Genomic DNA, 22,428 nt, shown 5'->3' on the forward strand with positions numbered 1-22,428 from the left:
CTCATAAATTTAGGATGATATTTGCAACAGTGGCCTGAGGCAGTTGAAGAATATTTGCAACATTAAACAATTCATATTCCTCTCAAATTTTATATATAGAGGTCCAGATATTGCTAATATTGGCAATAGATGAGCCTTGAACACTAGGTTTGTGAGTAGTTCTATTTTTATAAAAATATATAATAGGACTTAGATTTTTTTTAATTTACGTAAAAGTTTAAACTTTATTACTTTATTTAAAATTTGGTATCTGCTAATTATTATTTGTATTTTGCCTTTTAACTTTTATAATTTTCAATATTTTAGAAGAAAGATAACATTTGAAAGCAAGTATGAAAATAATGTAAATTTTAAAAATATTTAATATACATTTTGATATCTTCCAATTTTACATAGTTTTTCTTATATCAAAATTTATTTTTAATTGGCAAATGAAAAATTGTTTACATTCATGGTATACTATGTGATGTTTTGATATATGTATAAATTGTAGAATGATTAAATCAAGCTAATTGACATATCCATTGCATCATATCCTTTTAAGTTTTGTGATGAGAACATTTAAAATCTATGCTCTTAGCAATTTTCAAGAATTATTAAAATTTTATATACTTTAAATAAATATTATAATTATAATTATTAATCCTATAGATTCTTAATGTAAAATGATATAAATTATGAGAAAAACTTTTTAATAAAAACAATTCATAATTCAGATCAAAATAAGGTAAGAAAAATGAATTTCCTAGAATGTATTATTATTTATAAATTATATATATCTTCATCTTATTATTCATTCAAACATCACGAGCTCATCAATGTTATATCTAAACACATGTAATAATACTTAAATTCAATGGGTTTTGATAATTTGCCAACTTTTAGTCACGTGAAAATCATAATTTTACACGTTTTTAAAATTTTTTTTAGTACTGGGAATTGAACTCAGGGGCACTTTACCACTGAGATATACCCCCAGGCATTTTGAATTTTTATTTTAAGACAGGTTCTTGCTAAATTGACCAGGCTGACCTTGAACTTGTGATCCTTCTGCCTGACCCTCGAGTTGCTGGGATTATAGCTTGTGCCACTGCACCTGACTATAACTTTGCATATATTTCTAAAATTTTGTCGAGGTTCCTAAATTAAACATTTTATTCAGCAGATTGTTTGTTTTATAACTTTTACACTTCTAGAGATGTAGTATGGGCTTTCACTTCTACTCTGGTACTGTACTTGGAAAATATTAGGCACAGATATGTTATATGCAATTATGAATATGTCAAAATAAGCCCCACTGTTATGACTAAAGTTCACTAATAAAACGTTTAAAGTACTCTTTTTTTATTTATTTATTGAAAATGTCACAATAAATAGAATGCCAGTACCCCTCATCATAAATAAAAGGTAGCCAATAAAAATACACCATTAAAACAAAACAGTGTTATAAAAGTCTGGAAACTTCTCCCACCTGCCTTTAACCCCAGTACAGCTCCCTGGTAATGGGGAAGTCAGTTCGTGTTCTGGAGGCATCGCAACACATTGGTACCAAGCTGAAACTTTCTTCTTGGCATAAAAGGATTAAAAAAAAGAGAACACCTTGCTCTGGTTTTGTGCCACTTTAGGGAGGCCCTATACCACCTGAAAACGTCTCAGGACAACCAGGGTACCCACCCTATACTTAGGGGTGCTAGCCTGGAGCCTCCCTCTGCCTCCAGCTTAACACAAGGGGGAAACCACACCCATGGTCCCTCTCACCATACCTTGGAAGCCCACTGGATCCCCTCCCCACGTGCCTGCTCTAACACCAAGGCCCAGCAAGTCCCTCTCGACACACCAACCCCCATCAGCCCTCGAGGTCACCGCTGGCTCGGGTGGGACACCAGGTACAGGAGGCCCACCAGCAAGAGACCCCGAACATCAAGCATCATGAGCAGGAAAAGCAGCAAGATGGAGGTCACCGGCTCCACCGCATGGTTGCCCAGGCGCCACTGGGGGAAGCCCATGTTTACCAGCTGCCAGTAGGGGTCATTGAAGGGAGACTGAACAGCCCCCAGCCTGGCACCTGCCTGCTGTGGGCGAGGGCCGGTACCTCCTGGGGGGGGCACCCTAGCCCCTGTTGAGAAAGCCCTGCCGAGGAGAGCTACCTCTCTGTGGAGTAGCGGTCCTCACTCTGGGGTCATCATCCTGAACGATTTCCCCATTGGCTAAGATCCGCACAATTCTCCAGGAGCTGTGGGTCCCTACAGGGCTGCACCTGCGGGCGCGGCTCCGGGCCTCTGGGGTCCACTCCGGCGGCTCCCGGCCGCTTCCTCCCACCTGACCTCACAGGAAGCTCGCGCTTGAGTGTTTAAAATTCTCTTAAAAATGTAAATCAAAGCCAGCTGCAGTGGCACATGCCTGTAATTCCAGTGACTCAGGAAGCTGAGGCAGAAGGCTTGCAAGTTCAAAGCCAGCCTCAGCAACTTAGGTCAAGCAACTTAGTAAGATCCTGTCTCAAAATAAAAAATAAAAAGGGCTGGGGATGTGGCTCAGTGGTTAAGTGTTCCTAGGTTCAATTCCTAGTACCAAACAATAAATAAATAAATACATAAACAAACAAACAAATAAAATGTCATGTTTTATTTGTTTAGTGATACACTGATGTTTGAACATACATGATATGTCCTCATATGTCCTACAGAGCCATAATAGATAAGTGTGTTAAAGCACACACACCTCTGAAGGAAATTTTTACCAGGTTTTCATTTGGAATGTTGGGACCAGTTAATTCCAAATATTACTTTCATCCTTGTCATTAACTGTTTCCTGAAAATGTAAGCCCTTTCAGACAATGTACCCCTCCTGTACCCTCCTACCCATTTGCCCATTTGCCCATTCTGTTCAGTTTCACATGTGCTTCTCTGAGTACACTGATTTCTTTCTGACTTAAGTGGACTATGCATTCTCACATAGTCCAGGCCTCATAGAAAGGAATATATATATATGTATATATAATATTAATATATAATATTGATTATATGTATATATAATATTAATCTATATAATATTGCATATATGTATATATTCAATTGAGCCTGATTCAAGGATTTTGTATTTATGAACTTGCCTACCCACTAGAATTATTTGTAATCCTCAAACCAGTATTCATAGTATTTTCATGGTCATCTATGGTCATACACAAGGTAGACACAAACTTGAATCACCCAATAACCCATTTCCAGTGAGAACAAGGCAACGTTCTGCTTTCTTGTTTCAGTTCTCATAGTGCAAAATAAGCATCTTTTTTTGTGGTCTGTTTAGTATCATGCTTTTCACATTTTTGTGCTCTGTGTGCATATGTGTGTATGTATGTGTGATTTCCCTGTTTAAAATGACTGAAGTACTATCTGGAGTTCTTAAGTGCAAGAGGGCTGTCATATGCCTTATGGAGAAAATATGTAAACATTAGATGAGCTTCAGGCCGGCACAAATTATAGTGCTGTTGTCATAAGTATATTAAATAAAGTACCATTAAGCAGAAATGCTCATAAAAGTTATGTATTGATTGGTTGCTGAAAATGTTATGACTAGAGTCTCAAGGGAACCTAACTGTATTGCTCCCAGGGGCAATGCTTCAATATTCACGAATCCAATGTTCAATACAGCTTTAGAGAACATAACTACTGCAAATAATGGGAATTCAATTATTTATTTCCAACTCTCCATTGCCATTTTAACCACTTCTTTTTCAACTTTGTGGGATTTTAGTCTATTCAGGTATCCACTTGTAAGGCAGAATTACAGTTTCATTTTGTTCTCACAGATATTTGATTGCTTCAGCACCATTTATCACAAGTGCAGTTCTTTCTCATACGACTTCACAGTGCCACCTGTTTATATATCCAGTGTTTATATGTGTACAGTGGGTGAATTTTTTTGTGTTCTCCTACAATTCATGTATTGAAACCTTCATTCCAATGAGATGGTGTTGAGGTGAGGTTTTGGCAAGTAGTTAGGTCATAAAAGTAGAGCCTTCATGTATGGGGTTAGTACCCTTATTATTAGTATTAGTATCATGATTATTCTTAAGTCTTTGCATTTCCTTATTAAATTTAGAACAGCATCTCAAACCTATGAATAGATTGCTAATGGTTTTTTTTTTAACTAGGATTGAATTGAATCTGTAATTCATTTGGGAAAAATTGAAATGTTTCCAATATTGAGTCTTCCAAATTCCATGGATGTATTCATCCACAGTGAACATAGAGCAAAGTCTTTCAGATATTGGAACCATGTATAACTGCCGCATAATCTGGCCTTCCATGACTAATACAACTAAGTTTATGGTGTTTAAAGAGATAAAATGTAAGTTTGGAAATATTAATGGGGAACAGGATGATATAAAAAAGCATAGAAAATATTTGAAAAAGAACCAAATGGAATATTTACAAATGAGAAATTACCAAACACGAACTCAGTGAAAAAGATTGACAGAAGATTGGGCTGAGTTAAAGAGAAAATTAGTTAACTAGAGGACAGATCAGAAGATACTGTCCAGGAAATTGAAGATAGAAAGTATGGAAGAGAAATTAAGATATAAGAAGGAAAAGAGACTAATGCTCATTTAATTGTGATTACATAGGAGAGATGGAATAAGGTGGAGGGAATAAAGATGAAATGACAAAAAATATTTCAGAATGAATTAAAGAAGCCCAGTAATTCCAAGTAGGATAAATAAAGACAAATCTATGTAAGACCCATCGTGATAACTACAGCAAACAATAGACAAAGAGAAAAATATTAGAAGCACAAGAAGAAAGACTGTATTGCTTTCGACAGAGTAACGATTGTACCAACCATTGATTTCCTAACAGTGGCAATGGAAGCCAGTGGAAGAGTATCTTTAAAAGGTTGAAAAAATAGCTGTCAATCTAGTACCTACACTAAACAAAAAATATCTTTCAAGAGTGAGGGAGGAAAAAGACATTTTTAGACAAAAACTGAGAGAGATCATCTCTGACTGATTCTCACTAAAGGAAATTCTAAAAAATATACTGTAAATAGCAGGAAAGTAATCCTAGAGAGAAGATGGAAGATGTAGGAATCAAAGAGGAGCAAGGAAAGGGGCAAATGTATGGGTAAATCTGGATAAACACCGGTAGTATTGGAATCTAAATAAGAATCAGAGAGAAATTTTTCAAAAATTTAGGATATTATTTGGGAATAATAAAACTTGCAACAGGAATGTAAATGTCATAGTAAACTATGAGCATCTTCATAGAGGTTGAGGCAAGGGAAAGTTTTTAAAGGCAAAAATGAGAATTACTTAAGATATTTTGAAACAATAATCCTTGGTCACAAGGATGGATAATAAGCATAGCTTCCAGTCTGAGGTTGAAGAGACAGTAGCTGGACAGTTGTCCTTGCAGAAACACTGTTTTGTATAAGGTTGCCATGGCTTTTGTGCAGGGTGTGGTTCTAGCAAAGTCTTTTGTGATAGTATCAGGCCATCATGCGTGAGGACCCTTTCCTTCATAATCTCCTGGCTTCATTTATGGGGTTTTTGTAAGGTAGGGTTCACACAGCAACTTCATTTTGATTTGATAATTATCACAGTATAAAAGAATAATAATAATGACCTAGGAGATTAAAAAAATTAAAATGCACAATAACCACAAAATAATCCAAAGAAAAATAACTGGATTTTAAATGATTCTGACACCATATAGATAAAGATATTCATTAACTTTAGTTTTGACAAATACGCATGAGATATTTTCTAGGATAACTACTAAAAGAATAAAAACAGTGTATTATTCCCAAACCAGTAGATGATGAAAAAGGGAGGATAAAGCACTCATTCTTTACAAGTTGGGGGTTAGGAAAGCAATGAGCATGACTTAGGGTTTCTGGATATAGGAACCTGGTGAATAAAAGCATTCTTAACGGAAATAGAGAACTGGAGGGAAAAGAATATGGTGAGTTTGATTTGGGTCAAACTGAATTTGAGGTGGTCAAGGGATTCCTTAAAGAATCGGGGCAGCAGTTTGTTAAACCTTTTGTGGAAGCTTGTTTCTAAGCCAAAGTGGTTCTTTTTATGATTTGTTTGTTTTGTTTCTTGTTTTTGGTACTGGGGTTTGAACCCAGGAGCTAAACCACATCCTCAGCCCTTTTTTTAGTTTTGAGACAGGGTCTTGCTAAGTTGCTGAGGCGGGTCTCAAACTTTCAGTCTTCCTGCCTCAGCCTCCCCAGTTGCTGGGATTACAGGCGTTTGCCATCATGCCTGGTGAAGCTAAAGCGATTCTTGGTTCTTTCAGGATTGATAAATTTGCCTAACTATTCTGAGTTCCACTTGACTGTGTCAAACTGGAACACATTTTTACATGGGTTTTCCAACTATCGATTAGAGTCAAATTTTGAAATTGATGTCTCTGGAAGCCTTCCAAATCAAGCTGCCTTTTATTTACTTTTGTAGGAGGTTTGTATTAACTCCCTGTCTAGAGGAGTAGACTTTCCCGAGTAAGAGCTTTTCCTTCTTTAAAAAAACAAATATTTTCTGCTCTTTTCTGCCATCTGGTGGCATATTGGTGGAAAACTGCATTTGGATGGAAAAATAAGGAATTGAGTTTTAAAAATATTTAACTTGCTGAAGACACAACATATGGTAGTGTGCATTTGTGATTCCAAACTTTGAAACCATTAAAGCAGAGCAATAATTTTAGGGCATGGATTTTTTTCTGTCTGTGTTATTTTCAGGATTCTCTGCCCACTCCTTTCTTTACCCTTCTTGCCCTGCTTCTCAAATCTCAAAAGAAGTGATAACTAAATTGAATAATCAAACTTAAATTTTTCCTTCAGTACATCCTTTAATTAGGTCAATGCAGACTTAATAAACTTGTACAAATGAGTGGTTTCTTTTCACTCCCACTTTGGCATCTTCTTCTCTTTGGGGTAGGCAGAGTAACAATCCCCTTCCCCAAAGAAGTCCATATCCCAATCTCCCGAGCCTATAAATATGTTACCTTATATCATACCTGGTCAGAAGTGCTTTGTACTCTGCAGATGTGTTTAAGACTAAGGAGCTGGGCATGGTGGTGCATGCCTGTAATCTCTGTGGCTTGGAAGGCTGAGACAGGAGGATCATGAATTCAAAGCCAGCCTCAGCAATTTAGCAAGGACCTAAGTAACTCAGTGAGACCCTGTCTCTAAATAACATTTTTTAAAAAGCTGGGGATGTGACTCAGTGATTAAGTACCCCTGGATTCAATCCCCAGGACCGCCCCACCCCCCCCAAAAAAGACTAAGGACCTTGAGTGGGGGAGATTATTCTGGATTATTCTGGATCATTCAATGTAATCACATGATCCCTCTCCTGATGAGGAAAAGAGAGACAGAGACAGAGAGATTTTTGACAGTGGAAGAAAGACAGAAGGAATATAAAGCATGAAAGTAACTAGATTCATGGTTGCCGACTTTGAAGATGGAGGAAAGAGACCATAAGCCAAGGAATGTGGGTGGCTTCTACAAAGTGATGGATTTTCCCCTGGAGCCTCTAGAAGGAAACACAGCCCTGCTGAAACCTTAATTTTAGCCCAGTGAAGCCCACATCAGGTTTCTGACCTATAACACTGTAAGATATTAAATTTGTATTGTTTTAAGTCAGTGGTTTTATGGTAATTTGTTACATGAGAGATAGAACACTAACATAAGCTGGGTGTGGTGGCGCCTGCCTGTAAACCCACGATTCTGGAGGCTGAAGCAGGATGACCAGGAATTTAACAAGGCCCTAAGCAATGTATATATTGAGAATATACTAACTGAATGCCTGTCATTTGGTGGGGGAGTTCATGGTTTCTGGCATGTAAAGATTAATAATGGAGCAGGGGAAACAGACGAGAAGAAAACAGCAGCAGCTCTCTGGTCTTCCTGATGCTATCTGCAACCCAGAGCCATCCGTGCCTTGGCTCTCTGCCTTCCATGGTCCCTTTTCAAGCACTTTGACCAACAATAAACATTGTTTTCTTCTGCAATATCAATTTCTCCCTCTATTGATTTGTTCTCATCAACAAACATTTTCCATTATCTCTCATCTTACAAAAAAAACCTTCTATTTATTCCATATGCTTCTGTAGCCATTACGCCACTTCTTTAAACCCTTTCCAGCAAAACTACTCTGACTCTACTTCCTTAAATCTCATTCCCTCTCAGCCCACCTTAGTTGCTTTGTCACCATCACGCCACTGAACATTTGCTTATCAAGGTCACCAGTAACCTCCATGTTCAATCCAGCGGCTTTAACTCCAATTGAAATTTAGCAAATTCCAGTTTAAAAAAACAAAAAACCATTTTATCAGGATGATCTACATACCACATAATTTACTCATTTAAATTGTACAATTCAATGTTTTTAGTTATGCAGTTATCACCACAAGTCAATCTAATTTTAGAATATTTTGTCTCCTCAATCAAAACCCAGTACCTATTAGCAATCACTCTTCATTTCCCCCTCCTTTCTCTCTCCCAGTCACATGTGAACACTAAACCCACTTTCTGTTTCTCTAGACTTACCTATTCTGGATGTCTTATGTAAATGGAATCATGACATTTGTGATCTTTTGTGATTGACTTCTTTCACTTAGCATAATGTTCTCAAAGTTCATCCATATTGTACCTTGTGTCAGTATTTCATTCCTTTTAATTGTCAAATAATATTCCAGATCCATTTATCAATTCATAGACACTTGAGTTGTTTCCATTTTAGAGCTATTATGAATAATGCTGCTATGATCATTTGTGTACAGGACATATATTTTCATTTTTCTTGGAGGTATAACACTAGAGTGAAATTGTTGGCTCTATGAGGAACTACCAAACGTTTCTAAAATGACTATCCCACTTTACATTTTTTATTATAGCCATCCTCGCCCTAATTCTTGAAATGCTTTTTTGCATTGGCTTCCAAGAAATGACACTTTCCTGGTTTTTCTTCTACCTCACTTATTGCTCTTTCTTAGTCTTTGTATGTTTTCCTCTTCATTCTGCTTTTCTTCCACTGAACTTCTAAATACTGGAGTATTTCTGTCTTGAGACATCTTGCTATGTTATCTTATGTCTTTAAATATGGTATGTAAATTACTTCCAGATTTATGTCTTTAGCCCTAACCCCTATATCTAGTTGCTTATTCAACTCTTCTTAGACTATCTAACGGAGATTTCAGACTTAACATATTCCAAAAAGAATACATGAGAACACCTGCTTCCTGTCCCAGTCTTCCAGACTTCAGTAATGGAAATGCTATCTACCCATTAGATCAAGTGAAGATCCTCTGATTACTCTTCCTCTTACACCCCATATCAAGGCTATTAGCAAGTTACTTTTGATTCTGCCATTCCACCATTGTGTTAGAATTCATCCACTTTTTAAAAATTTTTATTTATTCGTTCTTTTTGGATATACATGACAGTAGAGTGTATTTTTGACATATTATACATACATAGAGTATAACTTATTCTAATTAGGAACCCATTCTTGTGGTTGTCCATGATGTTTTCATGTCTCCTACTACCACCCTAGTCATCTCTTCCCTGGACTGCTATGGCAGACTCCTACTGATTTCCCTGCTGCTGTTCTACAATCCCAGGTTCACATAGCAGCCACTCTTAAGACATCACATCATGTTACCTCCTTGTTTGAAACCCCCACCCCATGATTTCTATTGCTCTTGAATTTGGGATTTGTTGCCTGGACACACGGCCTTCTGCAACCCTCCCTTGCTTACCTCTCTCCGCATCTTCTACCACTTTGCTCCTCTGCAGGTACTCTTCAGCCCACTGAACTTCTTTCTTCCTTGAGATCTTAACTCTGTCTCCACTGCTCTACACGTTTTAATTTACCAATTAAACAAAAGAAAGAGGTATTAGAATCTTTACATATAATCTCAAATGCGGCTTATTTTAGAAATTATAAAAATTTTAAAATTTTCATCAACCTACTCATGAATAAAATTTCTTGTGAATGGTGAATAGAAAAAAATGGAAGAGACTGTCATTAAAAAGTCTTGATCAGGAATTGCATATGGCCATTTCAAGTCTAAAACCTGTGTCTTTCTTTTCCTTTCCTCACCAAGTAATCTAAAAATAATGAGGTAGGGCTGAGCCAAGTAGACATCTCTCTGTGTGGCAGGGAGAGGATGGCTGTGGTGGTGGCAGCCTGGCTAGAGCATCAGAACCTGTGTGGAGGGAGGATGTAGGGGGAGGATGGCAGCAGCCGTGTTGCCTGAGAGAGGTCAGGAAGTCTTCTGCTTGGATGCTAGTGACAGTGGCAACCTGGCGGAGGGCGCTGAGTGAGGGAAGGAGGGTGCCTAGTTTGAGTGTGGAGTTGAGACTCAGTGATGAAATATTGGAGCCTGTGTTGGGTAAGAAGTGTGCTTGCTGGCTTGGCACCATGTGTCAGCTTGACTAGATGTAGGGGGCATCTCTACCATGGGAAGATGGTGGCCTGGTGTGGGGCACTGAACCCCAGCAGGCTGAGGAAGGGCATCAACTGAGGAAAGGCCTGTGGCAGCAAGGATGGGCCACCACAGTGCATTACAGAGGATGGGCCACCACAGTGCATTACAGAGGATGGGCCACCACAGTGCATTACAGTCTGAGCGCGGTATTTTAGTCGGCTTTTTTTTTATCGCTGTGACCAAAAGCTCCGACAAGAACAATTTTAGAGGGGAAAAAGTTTATTTGGCACTTATGATTTTAGAGGTCTCAGTCCATAGACAGCAGACTCCATTGCTCTGGGCCCCAGGTGAGGCAGAATATCATGGCAGAAGGTTCTAGAGAAGGAAAACAATTTCAGAACATGGTAATCAGGAAGCAGGGAGAGCTCTGCTCACCATGGACAAAATATAAACCCTAAAGGCATGCCCCCAGGGATCCACCTCCTCCAGCAACATCCTCCCTGCCTAAAGCCATCACCCAGTTAATCCCTATCAGTGGATTAATGCACTAATTAGTTTAGGACTGTTATAATCCAATCATTTCACCTCTGAACTTTCTTGTGTTGTCTTATGTGTGAACTTTTGGGAGACACCTCATATCTAAACCAAAACACAGGGCAAGGAGGACATCTCTGTGAGTGGATGGTAGCAGTGAAAGATACATTACACACAGGCAGGATTGATCTAATAAGTAAATATATTGAGGGAAATGAAAGTTTTTCCATGGTCAGGGAAGAGAGCTATTAAACACGCGGAAAAGAAAAGAAACTAGGGGCTGGGGTTGTGGCTCAGTGGTAGAGTGCTTGCCTATCATGCATGAGGCCCTGGGTTTGATTCTCAGCACCACATATAAATAAATGAATAAAATAAAGATCTATCAACATATAAAGGACTCAAAACACTAGAAAAAATAGGGATAGTAGGAACATACCTGAACATTGTAAAGGCTATTTATGCTAAGCCCATGGCCAACATCATTTTTTTTTTTTTGTAAACAAATGGGATACATGTTGTTTCTCTGTTTGTACATGGCGTAAAGGCATACCATTTGTGTAATCATAAATTTACATAGGGTAATGTTGTTTGATTCATTCTGTTATTTTTTCCCTTCCCCCCCACCCCTCCCACCCCTCTTTTCCCTCTATACAGTCCTTCCTTCCTCCATTCTTGCCCCCCTCCCTAACCCTAATTCTAACCCTAACACTAACCCCTCCCACCCCCCATTATGTGTCATCATCCACTTATTAGCAATATCATTCGTCCATTGGTTTTTTGAGTTTGACTTATCTCACTTAGCATGATATTCTCCAATTTCATCCATTTGCCTGCAAATGCCATAATTTTATCATTCTTTATGGCTGAGTAATATTCCATTGTATATATATACCATAGTTTCTTTATCCATTCATCAATTGAAGGACATCTAGGTTGGTTCCACAATCTGGCTATTGTGAACTGAGCATTCTTAATGGAGAAAAACTGAAACCATTCCCTTTAAAAACGGGAGCAAGACAGGGATATCCTCTTTCACCACTTCTATTCAACATTGTCCTTGAAACTCTAGCAAGAGCAATTAGGCAAACTAAAGAAATTAAAGGCATACGAATAGGAAAAGAGGAACTTAAGCTGTCACTATTTGCGGATGACATGATTCTATATTTAAAGGATCCAAAAAACTCCTCCAGAAAACTTCTAGACCTCGTCAATGAATTCAGCAAAATAGCAGGCTATAAAATCAACACGCATAAATCTAAAGCATTTTTATACACAAGCAATGAAACAGCAGAAAGGAAAATGAGGAAAACAACCCCATTTGCAATAGCCTCAAAAAAAATAAAATACTTGGGAATCAATCTAACCAAAGACGTAAAAGATTTCTACAATGAAAACTACAAAACATTGAAGAAAGAAATTAAGGAAGACCTTAGAAGATGGAAAGATCTCCCATGTTCTTGGATAGGAAGAATTAATATTGTCAAAATGGCCATACTACCAAAAGTGCTATACAGATTCAATGCAATTCCAATTAAATTCCAATGATGTACCTTACAGAAATAGAGCAAGCAATCATGAAATTCATCTGGAAGAATAAGAAACCCAGAATAGCTAAAGCAATCCTTAGCAGGAAGAATGAAACAGGGGGTATCGCAATACCAGAACTTCAACTATACTACAAAGCAATAGTAACAAAAACAGCATGGTATTGGCACCAAAATAGACAGGTAGATCAATGGTACAGAATAGAGGACACGGACACACACCCAAATAAATACAATTTTCTAATACTAGACAAAGGTGCCAAAAATATGCAATGGAGAAAAGATAGCCTCTTCAACAAATGGTGCTGGGAAAACTGGAAATCCATATGCAACAGAATGAAACTAAACTCCTATCTCTCACCCTGCACAAAAATCAACTCACAATGGATCAAGGACCTTGAAATCAGACCAGAGATCCTGCATCTTATAGAAGAAAAAGTAGGTCCAAATCTTCACCTTGTTGGCTTAGGATCAGATTTCCTTAACAGGACTCCCATAGCACAAGAAATAAAAGCAAGAATCAATAACTGGGATAGATTCAAACTAAATAGCTTTCTCTCAGCAAAGGAAACTATCAGCAATGTGAAGAGAGAGCCTACAGAATGGGAGAATATCTTTGCCACTCATACTTCAGATAGAGCACTAATTTCCAGAATATATAAAGAACTCAAAAAACTCTACACGAAGAATACAAATAACCCAATCAACAAATGGGCTAAGGATATGAACAGACACTTCACAGAAGATCTACAAGCAATCAACAAACATGAAAAAATGTTCACCATCTTTAGTAATAAAAGGCAAATCAAAACTACACTAAGATTCCATCTCACCCCAATTAGAATGGCGATTATCAAGAATAGAAGCAACAATAGGTGTTGGAGAGGATGTGGGGAAAAAGGTACACTCATACATTGCTGGTGGGGATGCAAATTAGTGCAGTCACTCTGGAAAGCAGTGTGGACATTCCTTAGAAAACTTGGAATGGACCTACCATTTGACCCAGCTATCCCACTCCTTGGCCTATACCCAAAGGACTTAAAATCAGCATACTACAGAGATACAGCCACATCAATGTTCATAGCTGCTCAATTCACAATAGCCAGACTGTGGAACCAACCTAGATGCCCTTCAATTGATGAATGGATAAAGAAACTGTGGTATATATATACAATGGAATATTACTCAGCTATAAAGAATAATAAATTTTTGGCATTTGCAGGCAAATGGATGAAATTGGAGAATATCATGTTAAGTGAGATAAGCCAATCTCAAAAATCCAAAAGACGAATGATCTCACTGATAAGCGGATGATGACACATAATGGGGGGTGGGAGGGGGGCAAGAATGGAGGAAGGAGGGAATGTATAGAGGGAAAAGAGAGGTGGGAGGGGTGGGGGGGAAGGAAAAAAATAACGGAATGAATCAAACATCATTACTCTATGTAAATGTATGAATATGCAAATGGTATACTGTTACTCCATGTACAAACAGAAACAACATGTATCCCATTTGTTTACAATAAAAATAAATTAAAAAAAAACAAAAAAAGCAAAAAAAACATATAAAGGATAAAAAAAAAGAAAAGGAACTAGAATGAATTCAGTGATACTGGATTAGAACTGAAGTATTAGCATGAACTCTTGGTTAATAGATATATGTAGAAATAAATATAGATTTAAATACATTAATTACATACATTAAAATAGGTATGAACATAATGCACTATGTGTGTATGTACATAAATATATTTCCTAGCTCTGGAAGTCGCAATAGCAAGAAACATATTTAGTGCCCATGTCTTGGTTTCTGAGTACCATTCTCCATTAAAAGGAATCAAGACTCCCAATTCCAGGACAGGGCAAGGAAAGTCCAAGATGAGCTTAAAATATCTCATTAGGCCAGAAAGTAAAAAGTACTCATAGAATTGTGGGGTAATGTCAAAAGACCACCCACAGAAGTCAGCTTAAATGAGTTCCTATTGATCAAATCTGGTATACTTTGTGCATCAAAATAAATAATGATAATAGCAGATTACAGCTCATTGAATAAAATAGGCATCTATGGGTCCATACTGATATACACAAATGAATAAATAGTTGGAGAGAAGACAGATAGCAAATAGAAGAGGAATGATTAAGAAAATCATCATTTAGAAATTATGAGAGTATGGCTGGGGATGTAGCTCAATGATAGAAAACTTGTCTGACATGTGCAAAGCCCTGGATTCAATCCCCAATAAAAAAAAGTCATCAGAGAAGCATTGATGAATCTTAAAAATTAGTGATCCCAGTTACTTGACAGGCTGAGGCAGGAGGATTGCAAGTTTGAGGCCAACCTGGGCTCCTTAAAGAGACCATTTAAAAATAAAATATTTTTGAAATAAAATATTTTTTTAAATGCTTGCCTAGTATGTGGGAGACCCTGGGTTCAATTTCCAGTACTACTACAATGATAACTAGCAACAGAAGTTTAATGAGGAAAAGGATATTATGTAGACCTAAAATACCTTCACACAAAATAATAGTGACAAGGGTGGGGGGAGAAACTGATGATGGAGAAATCTATCAGACACCACCTTAATTGCGGAAAGTTAACATCACCAACAATGGGACAAATAGAAATCCTACCACCTGATAGAATTCATTGTCACTTCTGTGACATTCATGCCAAAAATGCATAATCTTTGTCAGAGGAAAAACTATCTGACATATCCAAACTGAGGGACATTATTAAAAAATCACTGGTTTTAAAGGCTACCATCTTCAAGAGCCAAATTCAACAAAGTCAAGGAGACTAAAGAGACATGAAAACAAAATGCAAAGTGTGATCCTGGACTAGATCTTTTCTCACAATTGTCAAAACTTGAATGGAGTTTGTGGATTAGTTAGTAGTAATGGATCAATCTTCATTTCCTGATTGTAATGGTTATATTGTGGTTATGTAAGAGAACATCCTTGTTTGTAGGTAGCAATTGTACCCAGCTTCAGCTGTGGGCACTGTGGTATCTCATTGGCAATTTACCCTCACTTGTTTCAGGAAAAATGTTATTTGTACTATTGTCATTGCAACTTTTATAGGTTTTAAATGATTTCAAAAGAAACAAGTTAGATTTATATTAGAAAGCTAAAGTTTCTTTTTATGTGTGTGGGGGGATAACCAGGGATTGAACCCAGGGGCACTTGACCAGAGCCACATTCCCAGCCCTATTTTGTATTTTATTTAGAGACAGGGTCTCACTGAGTTGGTTAGTGCCTTGTTTTTGCTGAGGCTCGCTTTGGACTCTCAATCCTCCTGCCTCAGCCTCCAGAGCTGCTGGGATTACAGGCATGTGCCACTGTGCCCGGCAAAAGCTGAAGTTTCTTATGAAAATGTTTTGATATCTTATTAAATGCCTTTCCTATTGAATGTTTTTCAAGAGGCTCATATGGATAACTCTTTCCAGTTTATCCCTCTGTACCATACACACATTTTTCCTCTTCTCCTTTTCCAGTTCTGGGGATTGAACATGATAGGTTAACGCTCTGCCACGGAACCATATTTCCAACTCACAAGTATTTTTTTCCTGTGTGCACTATGACATTAAAATGGTTGTGAAACATTATTTCAGGTAGAGGGAGCCGTCTATGCAAAGGCCTAGAGCTCAGACAACACATCTTTTAGAACTGTAAGCAGTTTGGCACATCTGGAAAGTAGAAGTGGTGTGGTGGCAGTTGTCAAAAGAAGATAGTTGACAACCTCAGTGGGATGGTGGTGCATAATTCACTTCCATAGCCCTAAAACTGATAACCCAAAGTGAAACATTAGCAAGGATGCACTCCAACTAATAATGACAACCTTTGACTAGAAACTGGATGCTGCTTAACCTCAGAATTCAGTCGCAGATTAGCCTAAATTGTGCCTCCAGGTGATGCATCTCAGAAATGTGAAGAGGATGGAAAAGGAGGCCTCTCATATTAGTTTTCAAATAATTTAGCAAAAAGGACACTTTATAATAGACACATGTGATAGGATAATTTATTGAAATATAAATTTGCTTTTAGTTCTGTTGTCCTGCCCTGTTCCAAGAATGCTGCTTTCTTTCCTTGAGCTTTTGTTCAGAGGGTCAAAGCACAAGTTCAACAATACGACTGCCTTTCATTTTCAAAAACCTAAACTCATTAAAGTGATTATGCCAGGTAGTCCCAAAGAAGGAAGAGAGGTGAGAGCCCAGGAGGGAGTGTCTACTAAGGAGGCCTCTAAGAATAATCTGAGAAACAAGGTTAACTGTTCCTGTAACTATGGAGTAACAGGAACCAGGATACAGCCCCTATGTGCTGTCTCCTGGTAACCCCCGGGGAAGTGCCCCCTCCTCAGTTTGGAAGGACTTTGTGGTGCAGTGGGAAAGCTGAGCCTTTGGTGTTGGGGTTCCTAGATTTGGTAAGGATCCCAAGCTTAAGCTGGAGGCCAAGCTTCAGGAAGCAGCAGAGCCATCTTCCTGTAAGGGACCATGTGGTCCTGGACAAAGCTTCTTAGCAATGACCAGTCTGGATCAAAAAGATCAGAGGACGCTTCCTAAGTACTGTAGACTGTGTTAAACCTGGGGTCTTTGCCCTTGGGATGGGACACAGCTTCATAGCTGACTGAGGTTAAATTTCCATCAACCTACAGTGGTGATTTAGAATGAGATTTGATAATATAAAAATAATGTGATATTTTCTTCACCTAGAACTGTGAAATAATTCTCATCATACCCACCCAAACCCATATTTATAGCTCTCAGTGTTTGAAAGAAAATTTCTTACATATGAAAAGACTTTTTTTCCAGAAATATTCCATATAAGTCTTTAGTTGTATCTCTCTCCGTGAGAGAACAGATAAAAGGGTGTTTGATATGTGTCCCAGGAATGAATGCCAGATGAACTCATGATGCCTTAGCAAGCAAGCTTGGTTTTCTTTTATTCTTTCTAACCCAGAAGTTGAAGTGATGGAAAGGAGGAAAAAAGCTACCCTGACATTTGGTAGAAGTAGGTAGATGACTTTCTATTCTCCCCTTTTCCAGAACTCTCTGAACTGACTTGGGGCTGAGAGCAGGACTTGGGTGAATACCAGTTTCATTCCAGTATTCTTATGACTTTCTCTTCTGGGTGCAAAGTCTCATCCAAATACCTATCCTTTGTATTTCCTTCATCTTAGTTTGATCTGAAAATTCCACTGTGACAGATTTTGAAAAGACTTCTAATAAATGATGACTGAAAGGATACAAGGAAGACCACTCTCTTGCTTTAAGAATGTTTTAATTTTCTAAATCAGGATGCTATACAGAAAATAAATGAGCAAAAGTGTTATGGATTTAGCCATGTGTGAAAAATCCAATTGACTGCAGATTGGAGGTTGTGACTGCCATTACCTGTCCATGGCCCTGGGCATATCATTTAATTCTGTTTTGAACTTGAAGACCACAGAATGTCATGTTCTGTTCTTACAATTTTATAATGTAGAGTAAGAGACCCTTTTAAAATTGAAATACAGGGTTATATGGGACCTTATCTATGGTATAAATATAGAAGGTTAAATATAAAGAAATATATTATTTTTCATGGAAATTTTGACTGTGCAAGATCAATGCCCCAAAACCTAGAAAATGAACAACTATACATTTTGGCTGAGTGCAATAGATAATCAGTGCTAGGTGAAAAAAAAAACCTGTCCAAACAAATGATGGAAATTAGCAAAGAATTATAATTGGAACTGAATTATACATAATTTTAATCATTGAAAGAAGCCCCTTTAATTAATACTGATGAATGAAAAGTGCTTTTTATGTTATTTCAGAACCTGGAAAATGAGCATAATTAAATACTGGGTTGCAAAGGTAAAATAGATTTCACATAAGGTAGTATGTACACTTAGCCAATGCAAAACCAACCAACCATGACTGTACACATGAAAATTTCAGCCAGTACTCACCAGTGGGAATAGGTTTTTCCCTGAGCACATTTCATTAGCAGCTTAATTTTATTACCACTAATCATCATTGCATTGCTGCTCATCTAAGTTTTGGCTAATTGTTATTTTTTTTCCAGTTCTTCTACTTTTAGTAAAAAACAAGTTGCATGTAATTTTGTTTCTCTAACATTATTGTGCTGAAATTGATCATAAATATCACCTAACTAAAAATGTTCTTTAGATATTGAATAATCCAGAAAGATTTTATACATACTCTGGATTCACTGAACAACTACCACTATATAACAGTCTTGTAGCCCAGTGAGTAGACAAACTTCTCTTTGCTGTATTCAGTGTGACCAGCCCAGCACAGTGGTGTACACCTGTAATTCCAGCGTCTTGGAAGGCTGAGACAGGAGGATTACAAATTTCAGGCCAGCAACTTAGTGATATTCTGCTTCAAAATTAAAAAAAGGACTGGGATGTTGCTCAGTGGTAAAATCCCCAGCACATGCCCCACACCGTGCCAAAAAAAAAAAAAAAAAAAAAAAGAGGAAGGATCAGATTTCTCAGGACTCAACATGTACATGGTAAGTAGGAATGTTACTTCATTCATAGCTTTGAGTATAGGACAGGTTGCATATTAAATCTCCTTCTAAGTTGCTACCCTTTTTCAGATGATGGAAATTTGATCTCAGTTCATTGTTATTTCCCTTTTCTGCATAAGTGAGGAAAGGAAGATTTCTAAATTATTCTTCACAATTCCCAACTATACTGTGGGTTGAAACTAGAAGTTGAAATATGCTTCACAAGTAAGATTGAAAACTTCATTTTCACAACGTTCTGACATATGACTCATGGAGATGAAAATATTCAGTACAAAATTTGCTGAAAGAAATAAATATTCAAAATATTTTGAAGTTCTTACTGGACTAAGTACAGCGCACCAAAAAAAAAAAAAAAAAAAAAAAAAAGAAAAAGAAAAAAGAAAAGAAAAGAAATAAAATACATAAATAAAATAAATTTACCTATTTAAATATAAATAAAAGCAATAAAATTCAAAACCAAAAGTTAAGTAATTTATGTGATTTTTTAAGGAATTAATCTGTAACCATTTATAGAATTCATTCATTATAAATTACTAAATCTGCCATCATGGTGGTGCATACCTGTAATCCTAGAGATCTGGGAGGCCAAGACAGGAGGATCACAAGTTCAAAGCGAGCCTCAGCAATTTAGCGAGGTCCTGAGCAACTCAGTGAGGCCCTAAGCAACTCGGTGAGACCCGGTCTCTAAATAAAATACAAAAAAGGACTGGGGATTTGGTTCAGTGGTTAAACACCCCTGGTTCAATCCCTAGTACCTAAACAATAAATAAATAAATCCAATATACCCTGACAAACAGGTCTTAGAGAAATCAAGGCAAGGTGTATGGGCAGCTTTGCAGGTACATGAGTGAGGTCCAATGGCCTTGAAAGTGGACACTTTCTTTAGGTGGATGTAGGAGTTTGATAGTGCTGCCACAACCAAGTACATAGTGTTTTTACAAAACCAGATAGCTTAAAGAACAGAATTTTATTTTCTCACAGTTCTGGAGGTTAGACATCTGAGATCAAGGTGTCAGCAGGGTTGGTTTCCCCTGGGGCATCTCTTCAGCTTGCGGAAGGTTGTCTTGTGTTGTCATGCAGTCTTTCCTCTGTATCTCAGGTGGAATCTCCTCTTATTAAGAGGACATCAACCACGTTGGATTGGGTCCCCTCCTAACGAACTCGTTTTACTTATATTACCTTTTTAAAGATCCTGTATCCTCCTGGGTGCCATGGCAGACGCCTGTAAGCCCAGAGGCTCTGGAGGCTGAGGCAGGAGGATGGTGAATTCAAAGCTAGCCTCAGCAACTTAGTGAGACTGAGCAACTCAGCAAAATCCTGTCTCAAGATAAAATATTAAAAGGGTTGGGGATGTGGGGAAGGCCCCCCCGCCCGGGTTCAATCCCTGGTACAAAAATAAATTAATAAATAAAGCCTGTCTCCAAATAGTGTCACGCTCTGAAGCACTAGGGGTTATGACTTCAATGTAAGAATGGTGCAGTGGGATACAAGCCAGCCCATGACAGTGGATTTAGCCCCTCCCCCAAGTTCTAATGTGAGAATGTCCGTAATAAATCACAACTCCTGAAGTATAAGAATCTATTCAATGCTCCTTGACAAAGGAATAAGAAAGCAAACAGGCAAAATGCAAAAGGGTTTTTATCAATTTTAGGAAACTGTATATGCCTTTTCTTTGAACAGCTTCAGGCCTCATCTGATTCTGATTGACTCAGTTCCAGGGTCTCCTCTGTTCTTGCTACAACACACTCTCATTAGAGTTAATGTAGTTCTTTATCCTCCAAATCTGGTAGCAAAGTAGAGTTCAGCCAAACTCATAGAAAGTTTTTTAAGTTATGGCTTGGGTTGTAGTATTCAGGCAGGTAGCAGAGGTCTAAAAAGATTTAGGATCTGGAAACAGACTGAGTATTCGTCTGGCTGTTATTTACTGATTGTGAAACTAGGACAAAAGTATGGTTTCTGAGCATCACTGTCCTCCCTGATTCTTTGTGGACAACTCTGTTTGCAGAACCATGTTGAAGACTGTAAAATAATATACTGTGTGTAAAAATGTTGCTAATACTTTGTAGATACTCAGTAAGTGGCAGCTATTATTTCAAAGTTTTATTTATAGTAACCATTAAGAAGATTGTGGATCTGCGGTAAGATGAGGAAATATTTTATGTGAATATTTTTTGAATGTGTTTGTCCTTGTTTTGCTTTCTGTGCTATTTCCTTAATCTTATATTCCAAGTTTTTGTTGTTGTCTCATTTCTGTTGTCCTGTTTAGTTTCAAAAAGTTCTTTTTTATTCTCTCCATGTTCCCATTTTTAAATCTTTTTTCAGAGATGCTATGTCTTCTTTTATTTTACTGAAAACACAGTTGTTTTGTTGCTGGTTTTTAAAACAAAATTTCCCTGCTGCTTCTTACATTGATTTTATTTCCTCTGAGTTCCTATTTATTCCTCATGGGTTTTGATCTCACATTAAAGGATTTCTTCTAGTATCTGGTAATGCTCGGCTATTTATTCATATTAAAGAATAAGGCACTAAAAAAAGATGATTAGAGACTCTGTAGGACTCATAGACTTAAATCAAGGGTGACTGAGCTCTGAATATTGGAAATTCCTTTCTCTTGGCCTGGTTATTTTCTCCTGAGGAATCTTCCAATCTCTTGCAGGTTTTAAGTCTAGTTACTAGTATTCTGGCAACCATATGGGGAATGGTGCTAGATATGTCGACATTTGGTATTTTAAAGATTCCACTTATTCCTCACTTAGTCAGACAAACCCCTCTGCTCCTTAACCTGGTGAACATGATCACAGAGTTGCTCTAACTCAGCCTTTCTAGACAACAGGCTTCTACTCTACTAGGGTAGGCAAGGGGTTGTGGGTACTTGTAACTGGGGAGTTGTGAAGATTTGGGGGAATCTGTGTGTTTCAATTGAGTAGTCTTCCTGTTTTCAATCTCACAGGTACACTTATGTTCAGAGTGATCTGATGCCAATTTCTGAATTCCTTTGAGGTTTTGCAGAGTAAACTGAACTTCAGTTTTCTCTGGTGTGTTGTTGATCTCCACTTGCTATCTGCTTATCAGATTTCCAAAAACAAGTTAATGTTCTCTTTTCCCCTTCTTTTGTCCACAAGGATTGTATTAGTATTTTCAGGCTGCCATAACAAAACACCATGGACTGGGTAACTTAAAAAGTAATTAATTTTCTCATAGTTTTGGTGGTTAGAAGCCCAAAATCAAGGCAGCATCAGAGCTGATTTTGGTGAGACCTCTTGTCATGGCTTGTGGATGACCACTTTTTCCCTGTGTTGTCAGACGGCCTCTTCTCTTGCCTGTGCAGAGAGAGGTCTCTGGTGTATCTCCTCTTATAAGGATACACCAGTCCTATCAGAT

At 37.7% G+C, this 22,428-nt stretch overlaps 1 pseudogene; it reads right to left on the reverse strand.

Moving 5' to 3' along the window:
* Positions 1–1,859: 1,859 nt before the first annotated feature.
* Positions 1,860–9,773, reverse strand: LOC124986402 (protein FAM241B-like; annotated as a pseudogene).
* Positions 9,774–22,428: the final 12,655 nt, after the last annotated feature.

The sequence above is a fragment of the Sciurus carolinensis genome, chromosome 6 (genome assembly GCF_902686445.1).
Source record: "Sciurus carolinensis chromosome 6, mSciCar1.2, whole genome shotgun sequence".
NCBI lineage: Eukaryota > Metazoa > Chordata > Mammalia > Rodentia > Sciuridae > Sciurus > Sciurus carolinensis.